The sequence below is a fragment of the Haliotis cracherodii genome, unplaced genomic scaffold, assembly GCF_022045235.1.
Source record: "Haliotis cracherodii isolate W230 unplaced genomic scaffold, xgHalCrac1.p SCAF_3, whole genome shotgun sequence".
NCBI classification, from domain to species: Eukaryota; Metazoa; Mollusca; class Gastropoda; order Lepetellida; family Haliotidae; genus Haliotis; species Haliotis cracherodii.
Genome location: NW_027266286.1, coordinates 6,085,242 through 6,106,603, shown reverse-complemented (window position 1 = coordinate 6,106,603; position 21,362 = coordinate 6,085,242). Strand labels below are relative to the sequence as shown.

At 43.3% G+C, this 21,362-nt stretch overlaps 1 long non-coding RNA gene across 1 annotated transcript in view; it reads right to left on the bottom strand.

Moving 5' to 3' along the window:
• Positions 1-21,362, bottom strand: part of LOC139474967 (uncharacterized) — a 59,405-nt gene that overhangs the window by 1,881 nt on the left and 36,162 nt on the right. Inside the window, exon 2 of the long non-coding RNA XR_011654005.1 lies at positions 11,331-11,451. This is a non-coding gene — a long non-coding RNA (uncharacterized lncRNA). The remainder of the gene's footprint in view (positions 1-11,330; positions 11,452-21,362) is intronic.

The following is a 21,362-nucleotide window of genomic DNA, read 5'->3' as shown; positions in this document are numbered from 1 at the left end:
AGTCCTATTCTACCCCGGATCTTCACGGTCCGAGCTAGGATAGGCCCCCGTGGCCAGCGACCTGTGTTTGTCGTACTGGGCGAATACATGGTTCGGGTTGTCAGTATCGGTGGCTTGGTTGATTGCGTGCCTTGACGGCGCGAAACATTACTCATACTATCAATCACTGGTTTGTCGGGTTCCCACTTGATTGTTTACAGGCCGTCGGCATATCGCCGAGTATGTGGAATGTTGATGAGTGCGACGTTAAACAACAAACAAATAAACAATCTGAATTGCCTTAAAGGAGGGCTACCATCGGGAAAATTAGCAGCCCTGGCAAGTTTGATTCAAGTCTTTAAAACACCATTACATGTGTCTGTTGTGTAAAAGTTTCAGATCACGTTGGGTTGCCCTCCATTGTCGGGTGCCCAGTCTAGGTCCAGGCGAGGTGGAAGTGGGTTTAACGTCGTGTTCAAGCGCTAACATAGCACATGACCGGTCCTTGTTTTATCCCCTGAATACCGAGCGTCAGGAAGGGTAACAAGTACTATCTTGCAACTATCAATCCCAGCCTGGTCAAGTGTATACGATGCTCATTAGGGTCAAATCAAGGAAAGGCCTAAAACTTGTAGGTTTTGCTGAACACAAAATTGTATTAAACAAAAATGCATTAGATGAGATGACTAGATTGTGGAATGAAAGACTGTTCACCAGGACACACCCTGTAGAGAACATTCATGGTGATGGACTCAAGGTGGCTCACTTGAATTTACGATCCCTCAGTGCTCATTTCGAAAATGTGAAGAATGATACGTTTGATGGTGTGCTTGATGTTTTGTGTTTCACAGAAACACACAACAATAATTACAGTGAAAGAGACCTGCCAGGATATCAAGTCTAACCAGGAGACACTACACATGGTATTGCTGTGTATGTTTTAACAAGTTTCAAGAACAATGTCAGCTATGTGATGTAATGTCATATCGCAGTATTGAATACATTTCCTTTCTTGTTGGAAAGTTCTGCATTGCTTGTGTGTATGTTCCTCCAAAACTGTCATGGACACGGTTGTCGCATTCACTTACAACCTTCATGCAGAAACTACAGGATCTCTCCAAGCAGCATGAATGTGAACATGTCCTAGTTACTGGGGATCTCAACTGTGATCTGAGTGAAAAACTGATTTCTTTAATGTGTGGAAAACGACTCAACTCATCCATTCTCCAACTCAGTATCTTTGAGCTACACTGGACTTGTTGTTTACTGATCATGCCAGTGCTATGGCATTCCGGACTCCAGTCTACTACTCAGATCATCAGATGATTGGTGCTGTACTTCTCAGTACACCTCATGGTGACCCCTGCTCTCATTGATCTCTAAGTAAAGTAAGAACTCCCTTACTTCTCTGATTATTGTTTAAGTAATAACACAACTCATTACAAATACAACAGTGTTACTGCATCTTAAACCTACTCAACTGTATAAACACTACCTCCTATACTGTATATATTCTTGTCAACCATACTCTCTACAGTCAAGTCCCGTTAATCCGACATCGGTGGTTGCATATGATTATGTCGGATTAACGAGTATGTCGGATAGACGAAATTTAGTAGTATCAACGTTCGTGATCGAAACAAAAAGGTCCAGTGAACAAAGATCTCTGGAGTTAATGCATTGCACACATCCGGACATGTCATATTGGCGGGGGATATGAGTATTTCATGCTTGTTATTGGTGCCTTGTCTTAAACAGGAACATTGCCTCTCTCTGTTATTTTTAACTTCTAGATTGCCATAATTACATTTTAAACACATGATACCGCATGTATCCAGGTACTAGTATCTGCACAAATGCAGTTTTATTTGTTCCCCGACCAGTGGATCCGTTTGCATTCCAGTTATCATTCTCAACTCCCTGGGGAGTATACCACCAAAGCTGCACACGGGCGCTTGAGGGATTTTACATCCACCTCTTATTTCGGGTACTCATTCCCTGCTGGGTGAACAGAGGCACATTTGAACTAAGTCACTTGGCCAGGACAACACCACACGTTTTGACACTTGTGTTTCGGGTGTTTGTACGTATTCGTGGTTCCACCATCTGGTCATCTACCATCGGACGAGTGAGTTCTTTTGAGTGCACAGGTTGTATGTACTGTACACTAGGGGTAGTGACAACACTGTAAAGACCTGTAACTTGTTGGTATATGAATCAATAAATGTTTTATCACCATTAAATCATCATTGATGTACTCATATCCAAATAGGGCATCGAGGTAGCCTAGTGGTTAACGCGTTCGCTCATCGCGCTGAAGGCCCGGGTTCGATTCCACATGGGTTCAATGTGTGAAGCCCATTCCTGTAACACCCCCCCCCCCCCCCCCCGTGATGTTGCAGGACTGTTGCAAAAGCGGCGTAAAACCATACTCACTCATATCAAATTGAGATAAACCATGTAAAGGAAATCACGACAAGAGTCGAAAGGTCACGGAAAGGTCCGATCGACTATTCGGCCTCAAACAATTGCGCAAGACAAAACGGCTGACATTTAAAAACGCCATCACCATCAACAATAGGTTGCTTGTACGCAAGCTTAGCCCCATCTGCATGAAGGATCGTGGTTTTTACAAGCTTATATCCATCATCTCATTGCCCTACTATATAACACTGTAAATGTGCATTAGACAGTCCCTAGCAGGTCCAAGTGCACTTACATCACGACATGGTAATGCACCGACGGACAGCCAGGGTAGCGAGGCAGCAGTGACCGGAGAAGCTTTGACGTACACCAGAGACCAGTTATCTATTAACTTTAGTTACATACCAGCTCAGGGTCAGTTGGCGATATGTCATACCAAAATAACATTTTTTAAACAAATTACCAATAAAAAAAACCATCCCAAAGATCTTTTGCTCGTCAACATATATCACATGACATTAAAATGAAACGACAGGACATCACATATATTAATTTTGTTAGAGTTAGTGCATTTATCTATAGATATAAACTCACATCTTATCTATGTAAAGTCTACAGCTTTTTACCATGCTATTTTTGATATCAAAAGACACGCGGGTGAGATTCTCTATATATTTATGATATTCCAAGTCAATTCGATTTTTCTTCATGTATATTTCATAAACAGACCTCGGCAAAGGAAATGATAAAGGTTTGAAACCTTATTCACAAGCTCTTTATCTCAGACGTTGTGTATGACGCAGTGTATGTTCCCGGATGTAAAATTGACAAATAAATACTTCCGATCTTGCTTAGTTTGAAAGGACGAAGCATTGCTAGGGCATTGTCCCGAAGGTCAAGACATTACATCTATATGACACGTTTGTAAAAAGTATTCTTCTGTGCATCAAAGTACTGTCCTGTACAGCGAAGCGTTTACAGCCATGAAGCTCATTACTGCATAAACAAGGAATAGAAAACCACATCCACCAAACGAGTATCCCCTGTGAACAAGTCAGAGCCCGATCTGGCGGAGGGCTGCATCAATACATCATAAACAAAACGCTCGAACGCCGTGCCCTTTAGCCGTTGATGAGACTCTTTAGTGTGACACCCATCTGAACTAAGGACACAAACACAGATCATTGAGACATGGCGCGTCATTTGGCGAGAACCGACGCGAGTCCTATTAGCACTGATGACTGTTTGTCTGTACATTGGGCACCCTCGTTGCACCTTGATATCTTCGTCGTGATGCTTACTTTCTGGACGTCCCGAGATAATCGATACACGCGACGTGGCGTGTCTCATGTTTGTTTGCCAGTTGGTTTGTAGCACCTTCCGATGTGAAGGCTAACCCAAGACGTATGGTTTACGATTTAGGTCTTTGTGATTCACAATACGAGAGAAAGGCACGGTTGGCTCAGTCGGCTAAGGCGCAGGAAATCGTTGTGCAGAATCCGATGATCGTGATTTCGAATTCCAGATTTGCATTTTATGGTTTCTTGGTTTGTCATCCGTGCGTGTTTCAGCAACGGGATTCAAGCTTTCCTTCCACATTAAGAGGCGGATGGGTAGCATAATGGTATAAGCGTTCGCTTGTCACGGCGAGAACCCGGGTTCGATTCCCGACATGTGTATAATGTGTGAAGCCCATTTGCTGTGTCCCCCGCCGTGATATTGCTGGAATATTGCTAAAAGCGGCGTAAAACCATACTCACTCACTCCTTTCTCATTAGTGAGTGAGTTGGATTTAACGCCGCTTCTAACAGTATTACAGTTATATCAAGGCGTGTCAACTTAATGTGGGAGGAAAGCCCGAAGTGATGCAGGTTTCAGACGTTTACCACTTCGGTGAAACCCACGAGCATGGTGCTGACAAACCTAGAAACATAATGGGGGCGAACCGGGATTCGAACCCACAATCATAGGTTTCTGGCGTGCCCAAGGGACGCAACTCTGCACAGCGAATCGCGGCGCCTTAGACGACTGAGAGAATGATGTTGACTGTGGCGTAAAACAATAGTCTCTCATGACGGGGTTACTCACAATCCAACAATATTTGCTTCTCTAACTTTAATTAAACCCGAAGACGCGAACGACCGCCAGGACCAGGAGTCGGTACTCTCGGCCAACAGACGATGGTGTCCGCGTCAGCCTATTTTACGACCCGTGAAGATCCGGGTAGAGAATAGGTCTTCAGCAATCCATTCTTGTCGTGAGAGGCAACTAACCGGATCGGGTGGTCAGGTTCGCTGAATTGGTCGATTCATGTCATCGTATCCCAATTGCTTAGATCGATTATCATGATATCAATCACTGGATGGTCTGGTCGATTATTTACAGATATATAGCTCGAATATTGCTGGGCGCGGCTTTAAACAACAACAAACAAACAAATCAGCCTGTTTTACAGCGGAGGTGCGCGGAGACGGCTACCTAATCCTTCATAAATGATAAGTAAATGCATATGTAACTGACAGCCGCACGCTCTCCGATCAACGGCTGCTCTATATCATCAGAAGACAAGACGGATGTCATGGGTTTTCTGTTAGTTTTTCTTCGATGGTTTGTTTATGATCTCAACGTGTCTCATTCTTATAAAGAGATAACAAATGCCGCGCTTCCATCATAGCATTTTCTCGAAATGTGTTTTGAGAACAGTTTCGTACTGAAATCAATCCATTTCTTAGCGATAAACTCCCATGTCGGCAAAGAAATACCTCGGGGATATTTTCGCTAAATCTGTCCCATGCAGGAAGGTCGTCGTGTGGTCTGACCCACTTCCTGTTCAACCGGAAGTCGTCTGCCGAGAACCAAGCGCGAGGGATTAACGTCTTAGTAGATCTGTTTACCGAATGGACAGTGATTGAGAGAGAGGTGTTACTTCACACTGAGCAAAAGGCCAAGTATGTAAATCTATTTAACGATCGGCGCACTTATGGTTCATATCAATTCTAGTGGATAGAGCGTCTGTCCGGAGCTAGGACGGCGGTTCGATCCCCGACTGCGTCATACCAAAAATCCCGTCAAAATATGGTACTTGTTATGACCCTGCCTCCCCATTAAGGGGATAAAGCAAGGACTGGGTCAGTTTAATATACATGAGTGTGTTGTCCATGTTAAACTGCGGCATGGTATCTCATTGGGCTAGCACTATAAAACCCACATAAGTACGCACTAGTACAAGCAGCATTACATACACGTGCACAAGACTCTAAATATGTGCAAATATCTTGAACGCAACGTCAAACCCCATTTTATCTCACCTCAAACCAGTTCCTTGCATCCGATGCAGTATATGGAGGCTGAATGCCTATCCAGTCTATAGGCCATGTCAGTGTGAAACGAAATATCGACGCTTTGAGTGAGTGAGTTGTGTTTAACGCCGCTTTTAACAGTATTCCAGTTATATCACGGCGTGTCAGCTTAATGTGGGAGGAAAGCCCGAAGTGATGCAGTTCTCAGACGTTTACCACTTCGGTTAAACCCATGAACACGGGTATGGTGCTAGGAGACCTAGAAATATAATCGGGGCGAACCGGGATTCGAACCCACAATCATAGGTTTCTGGCGTGCCCAAGGGACGCAACTCTGCACAGCAAATTGCGGCGCCTTAGACGACTGGGCCACCCGTGCCCCCATCGACGCTGTGGAAAACATATGCCGATAAAGACTATGTATAAGCCACATGTGATTTCAGACAAGAGTGCCCGGTGTGAATTAATCAGTCGCACCCGTAGCAAAACAAAACTAACGTTGGTCAAACGATTCATCGCTACTCTATCTCTCCTTAATCAGAACTCGGTAAAAGGGGGTCTTAAATGTGATGAAAAGTGTGATAAAAATTATATCATAATAAATTATTCATGTTGCGTCGTGTCCACGTCAAAAGCATGGCACGCTATATCGCTATATTATTATTACTAAGGTTAACAGATCGGTGTGCGTGGAATTGCATTCTCAGCTCAATGGGGAGTATACATCCCATGCTTGCTGTATACATACTCTTAATAACCATTTCATTCATTCGGGGACCCATTTTATAACTGGAAACACAATGGCGAAGGGCGACGTAAATTAAGGGCCTACGTGACCACACGCCAAATGTGTTTCTGTCTTAGACTTGCAAGATTTGGACTTAGGATGATACAGTGAGTGAGTGAGTTGGGTTTAACGCCGCTTTTAACAGTATTCCAGTTATATCACGGCGTGTCAGCTTAATGTGGGAGGAAAGCCCGAAGTGATGCAGGCCTCAGACGTTTGCCACTTCGGTGAAACCCACGAGCACGGGTATTGTGCTGACAAACCTAGAAACATAATTGGGGCGAACCGGGATTCGAACCCACAATCATAGGTTTCTGGCGTGCCCAAGGGACGCAACTCTGCACAGCGAATTGCGGCGCCTTAGACGACTGGGCCACCCGTGCCCCCTAGGATGATACAGACTGGGCCACTCGTGCCTGAAATTGGTGAAATAAAATCTAACCGAAAGCAAGTCGATCACCAAAGATAAACTTACAAACAGTTTGTACCGTCTGTTTTTTCATCTCCTAAGAATATCAGCTTTGGTGAAATAGTTGCACAAGTTCAAATATCAGCAAAAACACTTAATGAAAAGCTCTAATATCAGCATTTCGTCACATTTAATCTTACCTAAACATTTGGAGTTCAAAACATTTAAGTCTTGAAATGAAATGTCCTGTGCTCATTCTAATAAAGTCAGCTGACAACTTTCAGGTCGGTAGGGGAGCCTCGTGGTTAAAGCGTTCGCTCGTCATATCGATGGTCCGGGTTCGATTCTCCACATGGGTACCATGTGTGAAGCCCATTTCTGGTGCCCCACTGTTGGAATATTGCTAAAAGCACTTTGCTCTTTTCTTAAATGATGCGCAGGGTTTTTATCATATTACCCATCCACCCACTCTCCACCGCCAGCGTTTCTTAACGTCACCTGTATTACATTGTATGTTCCTTTGTAACGACCACCATGCCAATGATGTATATCCTTGTTCACATTGCCTCGAGTTTGTTATTTCAGTGTTGCATATTTCTTACTAAAATACGATGTGATGATACTTAATATAAATCCCCCTTCTATACATATTTCCACATTGTCCAAATATTTCTACTTACAGGCGATCGATAAAAGGGTTGGGGCTCAAATTTCAAAGGAACTCTACTGAATTTATTAACTTAAAAAAATCTTTCCTGTCTGTGAGGAAGTGCGGTTCTTTTGAAGGACACAGCGCGGCGTATTGGTTTTCTGGTAAATCACGTACTTGGACAACATGGGATATCGAATGAAAGATTTTTTCTGCAGAATTGTGATCGTCTGTAGCCATTTGAAAGAATCAGTAGGCCCCGTGGCATATTTCATGTCTGAATCTCTCTGAAGAAGAAAATGGCGATATTTGGACATGCATTCATCATACTATACCAACAGGAAATTATGAATAACGATTGAACGTCCCTTATACATGGATACTTATATCAATGGGAAGATAAACACGTCTTTTGAAATCAATTCCAGCCAATGATAAAATAACCATATTTCCTATGCAGGGAAATAAAGACAGAAGTTTTTTATGTTCGCACAATTAGTAGATAATAGGTCCATTAAATGTGTAGAGAATCTCTCCCGAGTGACTTTTCATATCAAATGCATCACCTTGCAAAGGAAATTTAAACTTTTATCAACGACTGTAGATACAAACTGACGAGCAAGTATACACTTGTAAGTTCACACTTGACTCTGTTCTTTACTTTGTGGTGTGATACTGCGACGCCCACGTTCCTTGAGACGGCACGTGCAGGCCACCTTTGTTAGGTATGATTCTTTTTTTTTCCTTAGTTGCCATATATGGTTAGCAGCTGCCATATATGGTTAGACTAACGGGATCGGGTGGTCAGGCTCGCTGACTTGGTTGATGCATGTCATCGTATCCCAAATGTGTCGATCGGTGCTCATGATATCAATCACTGGATTGCCTGGTCCACACTCGGTTATTTACAGACCGTTACATAGCTGGAATATTGCTGAGTGCGGCGTTAAACAACAAACAAACAAACATAGCAGTTAGCAGGTACCATATATGGTTAGTAGGTGACATATATGGCCAGCAGAACCGTTTAAATAACAAAACTGACAAATTCTCTGTACTGTTACGATCCCCATATATCTTCCCGTCCCGATAAAGAGTTCGTGTGAATACATCTCAATCTTGCAATTCGAAATGTTTTTAGGGTTTTTAGTAAATAAGTATTGCTTTCCACAGAAACTGTTTTAAAGAGGGACTAACTTGATAGTTTATTATATACTGAAAAGGAAAAAAATGCCAATTTTGAATGTACATATCTTTCAGGGTCTGGTAAAAGCATCTATGAAAGATCCGGTATATACGTGTCCTGTTCTGTCCATATATTACCATAGCCTCATGAATAAAGCTGATGCTTAACAGATGATGCCAAGTCTGACCGTCCTTGTTGATCATGGAGTAATAGGATGTTATAACATTTCTTTGGATATCTTGTTACAGGCATTTTAACTGATTTAATCCAGTCTTTTATCGTCTTTAACTTTGCAAACATACTCCGTAGGCTATTAGATTAAACATTCTAGGTTTAACACCAAGGAATCGTTTGCTCGCATATAAATGTACTTTTTCTATAACATCAATTATTTCTAATCCCCAAACCCCTGCTCCATATAACAAAATTTGGCTTATTTTTGTATCAAAAATCTTTAAGAACGTATTATGGGTTACATTTCCAAGATCTTTCATATGTTGAAGAATTCCAGTTAAGATCTGCTTAGATTGTACAGCAGCGTGGTTAGCATGCATGCACAATCTATTTGTAAAATATACACCTATGTACTTATGGAACGATACAATGAGTGAGTGAGTGAGTGGGTTTGGTTTAACGCCGCTTTTAACAGTATTCCAGTTATATCACAGCGTGTCAGCTTAATGTGGGAGGAAAGCCCGAAGTGATGCAGGTCTTAGATGTTTACCACTTCGGTGAAACCCACGAGCACGGGTATTGTGCTGACAAACCTAGAAACATAATCGAGGCGAACTGGGATTCGAACCCTCAATCATAGGTTTCTGGCATGCCCAAGGGACGCAACTCTGCACAGCGGCGCCTTAGACGACTGGGCCACCCATGGAACGATACAACATCTAATGATTGTCCTTGATAAAACCATTTCTCTCTTCTAGCTAATGTTCCACCATTTTTAAAGACAATAACTTTTGTCTTATTCTTGTTGACAGATAAATTCCATTCTTTGCAAAAACATCCCCGCTGATTGATTTGCTTTTGTAGTCCAGGTATTACCCATTACTATATCATCGGCAAACCAAAGAAGAAACAACTTGATAGTTTCCTGGTGAAGCTGGATGCCATCAGAACAGTTCTGCTGAATTTGTACAGCTAATTCATTGACAAAGAAGGAGAACAAAAACAGACATAAAATAAACCCTTGCTTTATCGCCAATATTGCTTTCAAAGGTGTCAGACTCAATACTGTTTTTTCGCACAAATTACTGTACTAGAATTTTACTGTGATATATGTGAAGTGGGTGTTAGAAAACCCAAGATGGCTGTTGGTCAGAAACAGCCATCTTGAATTTTTCCTAACGGTATACGGGCACATCATAGTTAGTAGTTCTGCTTTCTGATTGGTCAATCAAATGAGGCATAAAAATCATTGATAAGATGCATGTTATATCAGCTATAACCCCGCTACCACGTCGCCATCGAATAACCATTTCTTGTTTTGTTTAGCCAATTTTTATCCTCCATCAATCATGGATGTATACCTTCTTTTGCCAGGCAATTGTTTGATATCAAAAGACACAAGGGTGAGATTCTATGTATCATTAAAATCACTTTTCCGTGTGTAAACTGTAAATAACCAGTGTTTTGAGTGTAGAGAGTACCACTAACAAGCTTCAGTGTAAGCGAGCTTAGTGATGTCATGTGATTGTGACGTCATGGTAACGGTTGTCATAACAACGGTCTGCAAGGAGATATCGCATGGACTTATCGATATCGCCCGTGGAAGCCAGTTTTGGATGATAAAATGTGTTTCATAAAGACGTAAGACAAACTGGAACATTTGTTTGGCCTCTCATTGGTGGCTGAGTATGCGCGAGCACAAGTGCGTGTCAGTGGCGCCGCAATTTACTGTCCAGAGTTACGACCCTTAGGAGCACCAGAATCCTGTGATCGCGGCTTCGCCCTGATTATTTTTCTAGTTTTGTTTGTACCTTACTCGCGCTCGTTGGTTTCACTAAAGTGGTAAACGTCTAAGACCTACGTCACTTCGGTCTTTCCCCCCACGTCAAGCTGACACGCCTGATGAAATTGAAATACCCTTCAACGCGGCATTAAACCCAAATCAATGACAAATATTTCAAGGACAAATTGAAGCTTGTAGCCTACGCCATCTTCCTTGACGACATCCGTCTGGGCTGCATTCAGAAATAGTAACCATGACGTCAGAGCACGTGACGTGATCTTTTAAAGAGAGGAAATAGAGTACATCGGACAAAACTACACCGGAAACGGAATTCTACATCGTCGAATGCAGAATCCAAAGTAATTAGGAAGAATCTTACATGCCACAACGTGAATCAGGATCCTTCATCTTCATCAACCATCTTTCATCTGTAGCCTTTGTACAGACGCACGCTACCGATCAGTAATTTCTATTTCCTATGCGCATGCGCTCTGGCGAAGTGAGACGTGGATAGTTGATGTTTCGTTCCAGAAGATGACCAATTTCAAATGATATGTAACATTTGAAGATGCTCTAAAATGATAGTCGATTGTATTGATTTTGTTCTGGGTTTGATGTCAAGTCAAATGGCTAGACTTACCTTAATTGACGATGCGAGCAAGTATTGTCGCCGTTACTATGACAACTCCTGTAAATACGACACTGTGAGCGCCATCAGTGGGGCCGTCAGAACCGTTAGTAGTCGTCTCATTTGTGCTGTTCTGCAGAAGAAAATAAATTTATTACCTTTGGCTGAAACCTCTGCATTAGTGCATGCAAAAAGTGGTTTAAAGTTCGTTGCTCTCAGCTTGACGTACGACCACACGAGGCATGTCGTCTCAAATACCAAGCAATGGGAACTTAGGACGCAATTTGCCCGAAATCAATCGTGGTATTTACGTTTGTAAATGTTACAAAAACTATGTTAAATGTTGCAAGATCGGATTTGAACGTGACAAGGGGATCGATATGTTTTGTTTTTTATGATTACGCTACTTTGTTCTTTTCATTTCAAGTTTGATGAAAGGTTTACAAATTCAAATATCTTCTAATATCTGTTTTGCCATTGATTGTTCATGAATGTTCATTTTAACGCTTAACAATCTATATTCATTCATTCATTCGGGTTCGCCCCGATTATGTTTCTAGGTTTGTCAGCACCATACCCGTGCTCGTGGGTTTCACCGAAGTGGCAAACGTCTGAGACCTGCATCACTTCGGGCTTTCCTCCCACATTAAGCTGACACGCCGCGATTTAACTGGAATACTGTTAAAAGCGGTGTTAAACACAACTCATTCACTCACTCATTCATTCATTCATTGACATGCGCAAACCGTGGAGGACACCGATATCTCCGAAAAGTTACAGCTCTGTCCAACCCGGAATCTTTACTTGTACGTAATGCGCGGACAGCTTTATTGTTGTTGCGTATGATTTATTGCGTGTATAGTTTGTTTTGTTGTTAAACGCCGCACTGTTCTACCTATATGACGGCGGTTTATTGTGAGTAAAGACAGCAATGTTCGAGATATATTTTTATGAATCTCATTTAGCTCACACCTCATGTGGGATTGCCATTCACTTCATATCTTTGGACAGTTTATGATGTTAGATATCATAGTTTTTGTTGTGTTGCCTCATTTTAGCTAAAACTATAAACAACGTTCGCACACTTACAAATAGGAAAGAAAGGTTGCTGGCCAAAGGTACTGTGACCCAGTATTTGATGTACCTGGGCAAAGGTACTGTGGCCCAGTATTTGATGTACCCGGACAAAGGTACTGTGACCTAGTGTGTGATGTACCTGGACAAAGGTACTGTGGCCTAGTGTGTGATGTACCTGGACAAAGGTACTGTGACCTAGTGTGTGATGTACATGGACAAAGGTACTGTGGCCTACTGTGTGATGTACCTGGCCTAAGGTACTGTGGCCCAGTGTATGATGTACCTGGCCTAAGGTACTGTGGCCCAGTATTTGATGTACCTGGCCTAAGGTACTGTGGCCTACTGTGTGATGTACCTGGCCTAAGGTACTGTGGCCCAGTGTGTGATGTACCTGGCCTAAGGGACTGTGGCCTAGTGTGTGATGTACCTGGCCTAAGGTACTGTGGCCCAGTGTGTGATGTACCTGGCCTAAGGTACTGTGGCCCAGTGTGTGATGTACCTGGCCTAAGATACTGTGGCCCAGTGTGTGATGTACCTGGCCTAAGATACTGTGGCTCAGTGTCTGATGTACCTGGCCCAAGGTACTGTGGCCTAGTGTGTGATGTACCTGGCCTAAGGTACTGTGACCTAGTGTGTGATGTACCTGGCCTAAGATACTGTGGCCCAGTGTGTGATGTACCTGGCCTAAGGTACTGTGGCCCAGTGTGTGATGTACCTGGCCTAAGATACTGTGGCCCAGTGTGTGATGAACCTGGCCTAAGATACTGTGGCCCAGTGTGTGATGAACCTGGCCTAAGATACTGTGGCCCAGTGTGTGATGTACCTGGCCTAAGGTACTGTGGCCCAGTGTGTGATGTACTTGGCCTAACATACTGTGGCCCAGTGTGTGATGTACCTGGCCTAAGGGACTGTGGCCCAGTGTGTGATGTACCTGGCCTAAGGTACTGTGGCCCAGTGTGTGATGTACCTGGCCTAAGGTACTGTGGCCCAGTGTGTGATGTACCTTGCCTAAGGTACTGTGGCCCAGTGTGTAGTGTACCTGGCCTAAGATACTGTGGCCCAGTGTGTGATGTACCTGGCCTAAGATACTGTGACCTAGTGTGTGATGTACCTGGCCTAAGGTACTGTGGCCCAGTGTGTGATGTACCTGGCCTAAGATACTGTGGCTCAGTGTGTGATGTACCTGGCGTAAGATACAACTAATGACCAAATAGACGAGCGTATAAAGGAATCACCAACTTAAAGTACCGTGTGGTCGAACCTCGTTTTGAAGGACATCGTCAAGTTGACTGGCAAATTACATCGATAAGAAACAGGCTTACCATCACGCTGTAAAATGTCATACGGCACTGATTCCGCATAGGCTTGCTGAAGTAACGTCTATGATACCAATCCCAAATTGTCAACACTGATCGTACAGTCTATGGCCGAGTGTGTCCGTCACAAGCTCGCTGCATGGTAACTCAGTGGGCAAGCACTATAAAACCGTACAGACTAGTGGACTAGTACAAGCACACATACACCCACGCACGTACGTGCACAAACGTCGCTATATAAGTGCAATAATCATGAATGTGACGTTAAACCACCTCAAATCACCCCACCTCGCGTCTTACATAGAGGTCCTTGGTTTATTAAACGATTTCAGTCGTCAAAAATATTCGACTTATTCTTATGTGTAACGCCCAACATCATCTAACAATTTGAGATAATCCATAATTAACCATAACTTAAAATGATCTTTTCGATTTGATTTACTCTTTGTCTTTTCTGCCGTAATCTGACCGCAAATATACGCAATGTACAAAACTTATATTATTCTAAGTTTTAGATCGGCGGATTCTAAAACCAAGTAATAAACACGTCCAAACTGTTCCTTATCAGCAAAGCATGCCAAAACTCTCTGAAAGAACAAATAATTAATTTGTCGTGGCCACATTTAACAAAATAAATCACTTTCACGCGCGACGCCTTTTTCACCACATGTCCCTAATATCAAATTTCCCGGCTACAAGGTCCGAATTGACAAGCATTATTTGATTGACGTCCCGTTAATTCAGCTACATGGCGTTAAAGCAAGCGTGTGTCGAATCAGACTGGATCATTCTACTGGTCTGGTGACACATCAAGACAATATCAACTGCCCGTGAGGTTTGTTGCAGCCAGACGTCAATAATGACACTCTTAGGCGTGATTGTCACGTCCCTGTTTCTGGATGTGATGCGTTGTTGCATGGGAAGCAGGTCTGGATACTGATGAGAGCAAGTAACAGGTGATGGCGGGACCGGGGAGCGGTGAGGATGGGCCCTTGACAACTTCATACTGTATCGTTTAACCTCTGAGCCTCCTCTTCATTCCGCCATTGATTTGATATCTGCAGAATATCTTACGACTGATTGGCTAGAAACGTCAACCTTCACCTTGATGTTAAGCGTTACCTTGACAATGATATAAGGCCTTACCGTCTAACAGACGTTTAGCGTTACCTTCATCTTCATATGACGCGGGACCCGTGAAGATACGGGGAAGAACAGATCTTCATCAACCCATTCTTGCCGTGGGCGACTATGCTTGTCGTAAGAACCGATTTACGGGATAGGGTGGTCAGGCTCGCTGCCATGTCATCATATTCCAATAACGTGGATCGATGCTCATAATATCAATCACTAGATTGTCATGTTCTGATTTGATTATTTACAGACCGCCATCATATAGCTGGAATATTGCTGAGTGTGGCATTAAACACACAAACAAACATAGCATATCCTTGATATATGCTTTACCTTGTATCATTACAAGGATATTTAGCGTTATCTTCACCTTCACATTGAAATTACGCATTACCTTCACCTTGGCAAAACGCATAACCTTCACCTTGATATGACGCATGCATGTGGCGGGTTCATAAACCCGAGTAGTGTCTAGTCGCCGTGCATGTAGTTGCATGTGCGTCGACTGTACTGAGGCCCATTTACTTACAATGTATGAACTTCATGAATACGAACCTTCGTACTAAAAGACCGTTGTTCATGCCCTGAATCACTGATTCCCCTTGCCCAGAGTCGAGTTTTTTTCTGAAATAACTAGAATATTGCTCCCCGAGGCGTTAAACAACATTCACCCATTGTCCTTGCTTTGATGTGGTATTTGCATCTGTGAATATGAATAACGTTCACACTTGTAACTGGTCAGACGGACTGAATTTGTTTTGGTAATATCTGGCAACGACGATTCCCAGTTAACAATGAAGAGCAGTGTATACAACAAATATCGTCGGCGGTAGAAATGGTCGAATGTTCTTGGAAGCTTATGATCTGATATGAATTATTAATAATCGCGTTAACATGTCTCAACTGACATATCAACATTGGATGAATTTCCCCGTCCTAATGGTGATTGTGAAAACTACAGCTGGAATTCTTGGAGGCTCCATAATGTGACCAGGCAGCTGGAGTGATTACGCTCCCACGTAAAACATTACTGGCCGAGGGAAACCAGACAGGGAGCAAAGACTGGAAAAAATAACTCGATGGAATTACAGCGCGTCTTGGCGCCACGGTAGCGAATGGTTCCAGTGTAATTAACATAATAGAATGGAGATGTAATACACTTGATGACCGAGGATGTCAGCACACACGAACAGGTTCACCAAATGATTTAAAGCGACCATTTGGTATTCGTGTGTGTGTGTGTGTGTGTGTGTGTGTGTGTGTGTGTGTGTGTGTGTGTGTGTGTGTGAAATTCTTGAAAAAATATAACTTTGCTAAGCGGCAGATTGTTTAATATATTTAGAAAAACAATTGCCTGCCAAAGAAATTGCTTTGTAGTATGGTGATTTTACTTCACCAAACATCATACTCATGGCATTAAATAAAAAATCTGTTTTTGTAGCTGTAGCTCAAAGAATAAATATTCTCAATTAAAAATCCCAGTGTCTCTTCCTCCCCCATCCTCCCTCCCCCACCGCCCAGAAATCAAATGGTCGGTCCCTTGATAACCCAGATAAGAACGTTAAGTTTCCCCATCATGATGTCCCAGTGTGGGGACATGCCCATCCAAATACCCCACCCCCTCACCCTACTCACCCCAGCCCACCACGGTGCCTCCTCTCGAGGACACTAACATGTAGTTACTCAGTATCAACTTCTATCAACATCATATTACAGCCGATGAATGTCCAGCTTTCTCCGAACCTAATTCAGTGAATCGATTGAAAGAATGTGGCCGAGTTGAAACCTAATATTTAGTAAATGCATACTCCACGGTAATTGAATGAGTGCGCCGAAGCTCTCTCTAATAAATGGCCCCATTTCCTATAGAATGACATCCATTTATCGAAAGGTGAGGACTGTAGAGCTAACATCTCAAAGGCGTACGGCGCGCACGGATGCACTGATGGGAGAGTGTATATATCATCAGGTCCTTCTGAGAGGGGTTCATTGCAACCTTCAAACGAAGGAGAGGTTTTGAATGATATTAATGGAGTCTTCCTCCTGTTGACATTGTCTGAGCAAGCTCGTGGCCACATCGATTTGTTTTATGTTCTTCGCTGAAGCCAATACTCCTTGTAACGCGTTCTATCCATAAATCAATCAGGCGTGAAGATCGATCGTTTGTAGCAAAATCAATGTCAGATTAGATTTAGTCCGTGCGAGGGGCACCCATATACTTCATTGCATTCTGCTTCTCCACGGAACCTCTTGTGTTCTCACAGAACCTCTTCTTGGCGTTCTCAGAGAACCTCTTTCTGGTGTTCTCGATAAAACCTCAACTTGGTGTTCTCATAGACCCCCAACTTGGTGCTCTAGCCCATTTGGCCCAGCGCTTCCATGCTTTCTCTGTTATCCGTGTTTGTATCTAGCCGTCCGTGCCACCCTCCTCGTTTTACTTCAACCATGCCCCATCAAGTCTTCAATCTCCAGTTGTCGAATCTTGTTTCTAATATGAGTGAGTAAGTGAGTGAGTGAGTGAGTGAGTGAGTGAGTATGGTTTTACGTCGCTTTTAGCAATATCCCAGCAATATCACAGCTGGGGACACAAGAAATGGGCTTTACTCATTGTACCCATGTCGGGAATCGAACCCGGGTCTCAGGCGTGACGAGCGAACGCTTTAACCACTAGGCTACCCGACCGCCTCGTTTCTAATATGAGAGAAGTCTATCTCAAAACACCACACATCTACAGCTCAACATCTCTCGTCTTTAATATAACCTCACCTACCCCACCCCAACCCCGCCTAACACACACACACACACACACACAGACACACCTCCACCCAATTACCCCCACCCCAAACCACCACCAACCCTAACCCCCACTCCAAACACCCCCGCCTCCTGTTTTCCCTACCCCCTCATTTCCGTGCCGCCGCCTCTGGGTAATAAAATGGCCGGCGAATTGCGTTGACAAATCATGACAAGATTACACGGATCCAGCGAGCAAAGATAAATCAGTTTAGACGATAACCTGAAAGACCCATGGCGTTTCTACAGCTTCAATAGCATGTCATTTGAAGTCCTTCAGTTCCTTTCTAAGATCAGCATGAAAGGTCATCCGCTGGGGACGATGAACAAGGTTTCCAGATGCCGCATCTAACTCGCTGACCCAACTGGAAGGGAGGTGGGCGGGCATAGCTGTCATATAAAGTCGTTCTGTCCTCTTGGGAATAGGGGAACGGCTGGGGTTTAATGCAATACTAGGTCATATTACGACATCTAATTCTTTTTCAAGAAAGGAAAGAAACAACTTGCCATCCGCTGGGCGTCCCATGGCCCATGCTAAGATTGGTTCGCTATTGGCAACAGTGAGTGAGTTGAGTTTATCGCCGCTTTCAACAGTATTTAGGTACACCACCGCTGAGTGAGTGAGTGAGTTGAGTTTTCCGCCGCGTTCAACAGTATTTAGGTACACCGCCGCTGAATGTGACGACAGTTGTTCAGATCGGTTACGTATACATTTGGTGAATACGACGACCGCGGGTTTGGTGCTGATAATTCAAGGTAATAATCGGAATATGGGTCTCGAACCCACGTTCAGCGGATCCTTCATCGACAAAGGGACGCAATTCTGCACCGTAAATTGTCAAACATTGTACAACTAACCTTTAAAACGAAATAATGCCGGGTGTGTGATAATGTGCAAAATAAACTACGTTGGTACACAGACACTATGTTGGTACACATGCACCCATGCACGCGCGGACACATATACATATAAACATATAGGCTATATACTAGTATTTCAACTCTCAGGTACTGTATGATTAGAACTAAAAACTTTGGCGTTTGATGCCATGAGTCGATATCTTCCCGAGGCAAGGGAGTCAACTGACTGTAAAAGTCCAGTTTCCGCCCTTGCCATACTAGGCTGGTATTATGGAGTTACATTTTGGTTGGACTGACGAGTTTTTGCATAGTCCAATCAAAATCGCGTAACGAACTGGACATCCGATTCGTCAGCAACATGGATTTCAACGTGCAGATTTCGGTCGACTGCAGGATTTGGAGCGCATGTGTACCATCAACTGGGCGTAGACAGATATTCTGCAAATTCTTTCATGTTTTAATCAAGATGCTCACGTGATTTGATGCACTTCGTGTGGTAAGATCCGTTTTATGACAATACAGATCTTGACTATCGAGCACCACCGTTTTGTTTGAAGCAAAATTCAAGTGATTTGAGCGATGGAATCAGATTGGTCAATAGGAGGAACATAAAAGGGACATAACTCGTTATAGCCACTTGTGGCGCTACGATCGAGCCTGGAAATTCCAGCCTAGTTCGCAAGGGTGGAAACTGGACTCTTATCGATAGTTAACGCCCGTACCTCGGGAAGATGTCTGTCGAGGGCTTCAGTCGAAACTCTCAGACCATACAAAACGGATAATGGGTTGCCGTTCGTGACGTCATAGCGTTAGATACACATGGATGTCTCTGGACACGAAGAGTCCGACAAAGCACACGTTCAAACAGTCGTGCAGTCAACTGTAGCTGCTACACAAACAGTTCTCTAAAACCTTGTATCTCAAAGCAACCCCCGACCCTTCATTAACGAATTCGGGGGGCACGGGTGGCCCAGTCGTCTAAAGCGCCGCGATTAGCTGTGCAGAGTTGCGTCCCTTGGGCACGCCAGAAACCTATGAGTGTGGGTTCGAATCCCGGTTCGCCCCGATTATGTTTCTAGGTTTGTCAGCACCATACCCGTGCTCGTGGGTTTCACCGAAATGGTAATCGTCTGAGACCTGCATCACTTAGGGCTTTCCTCCCACATGAAGCTGACACGCCGCGATATGACTGGAATAATGTTAAAAGCGGCGTTAAACCCAACTCACTCACACACTCACTCATAATCGAATTCATACACTGTATTTAATCGAAAAATAAAGTAATTATAATTTTGAGTGATAACATTTTTGTCTTGCTCGTATACAACGGAATGAGAAGTGTATTCGTGTGACATAACGGATGCGTGTTAGATGACTGAAACCATCCTACATGGGTGTTCATCACGACACCCTCTCCTCGACGCCCCAACAGACCCGCGAAGAACTCCTCCAATTGAGAATCCCTTGCGAGTTATGTTGTCTAAACTTTACATGCACTAACAGGCATTTTAATCACACGGCGGATGAAAACCGTATCGTGATCTAAAATCAATAAAAATCCGTATATACCGACGAGCTTGTAAATGTTTAAATAAGAGATGCTGGAGCGAGGCCTGGGACCGTGTTGAGAGCTGACCACTCACAGCGTACGTTTGCATGCACACGATTGACTCCTCTACAGCGCATTGAAACTAGGGCGAGAATAACATTTCTGTTTTGTATTATAAGATATAACGTGACACGCACCCCACGACGTACACTCACATGAAATTCATGACATTCAACTCGGTTTAAATGTGGAAGAAGCATCGTGTTGTATTCCAGGGCATCGGGATTTTCAATCTCACGTTTCGCTAAATATCTAAACTGAAGTTTAGATCCATCCTATATTACCTATCACATGATCTAAGCTAGATTCCTACGCGGCTAAGCTAGGCGTGTTCCTAAGCAGGCGTTTAACGGAACGTGCGATGCAAAAGGAAATCCGTTGCATAAATATATATTTCTTGTTGCGTTTTTAACAGATAGTTTTCACATTCATTTCTCTGTGTTTCAATCGCATTCGAAAGTATTGAAACAATCATAGATACAGATATATATTAGCTCCATTCGGAAGTAGTTCGTTACCGGAATAGACATTTGCGCATGCTCTCAGTGGGTGGAATGACGTGGAACGGACACACAACCGTTCAAAATGCCCTCTGGTGGGAGAATGCGGAATATTTAGAAAATGAGTCATTATTATCTCCCTTGATATTTGTCTGACTTAGTAAATGAGCTGAACAACCATGTTCACATTCGTAATCAATCGCTAATGTCTGTATAAACTGCGAGCAGCTTCGTCAGTTCTCGTCGTCCATATTGGATAAAATACGGTGCAGTCGGAATGTTGACTATCGCTCTACAACATGTAGGTTCATTAGTTTCTTAGGATCGTTTCACAGGGTCCTTCAGGACCTTTCAAGATGTTTGAAGCTGCAGAAAATGCTGAGCGTCTTGGTTCTGTCATTTTTCAATGTAATTAAACTTCCTTTCGCTGACAGCGACACCGCTATGGCCGAGGTTCACCAGGGGTATACGAGGCGTCTTTATATCGCTTCCCATCAAGTGGAATCTTTCTGCTTCATTAATTTTCTGTTCATCAGCGTCATGTGTTTTCTGGTGACATAAAGGCTCATCAAATCATCCAGATAGAACTAATGATTTCCACGATGGCCATTAGTTAAGTGCTTATTTTTGCAACCTTAGCATCGAGTCATCACTTATGTACATAACACATTAGTCGAGCAAATATCCATTTATACCATATGCTATGTTTATATCATATAGCACCAGCATGTGCTTCATAACATCACCATATGCT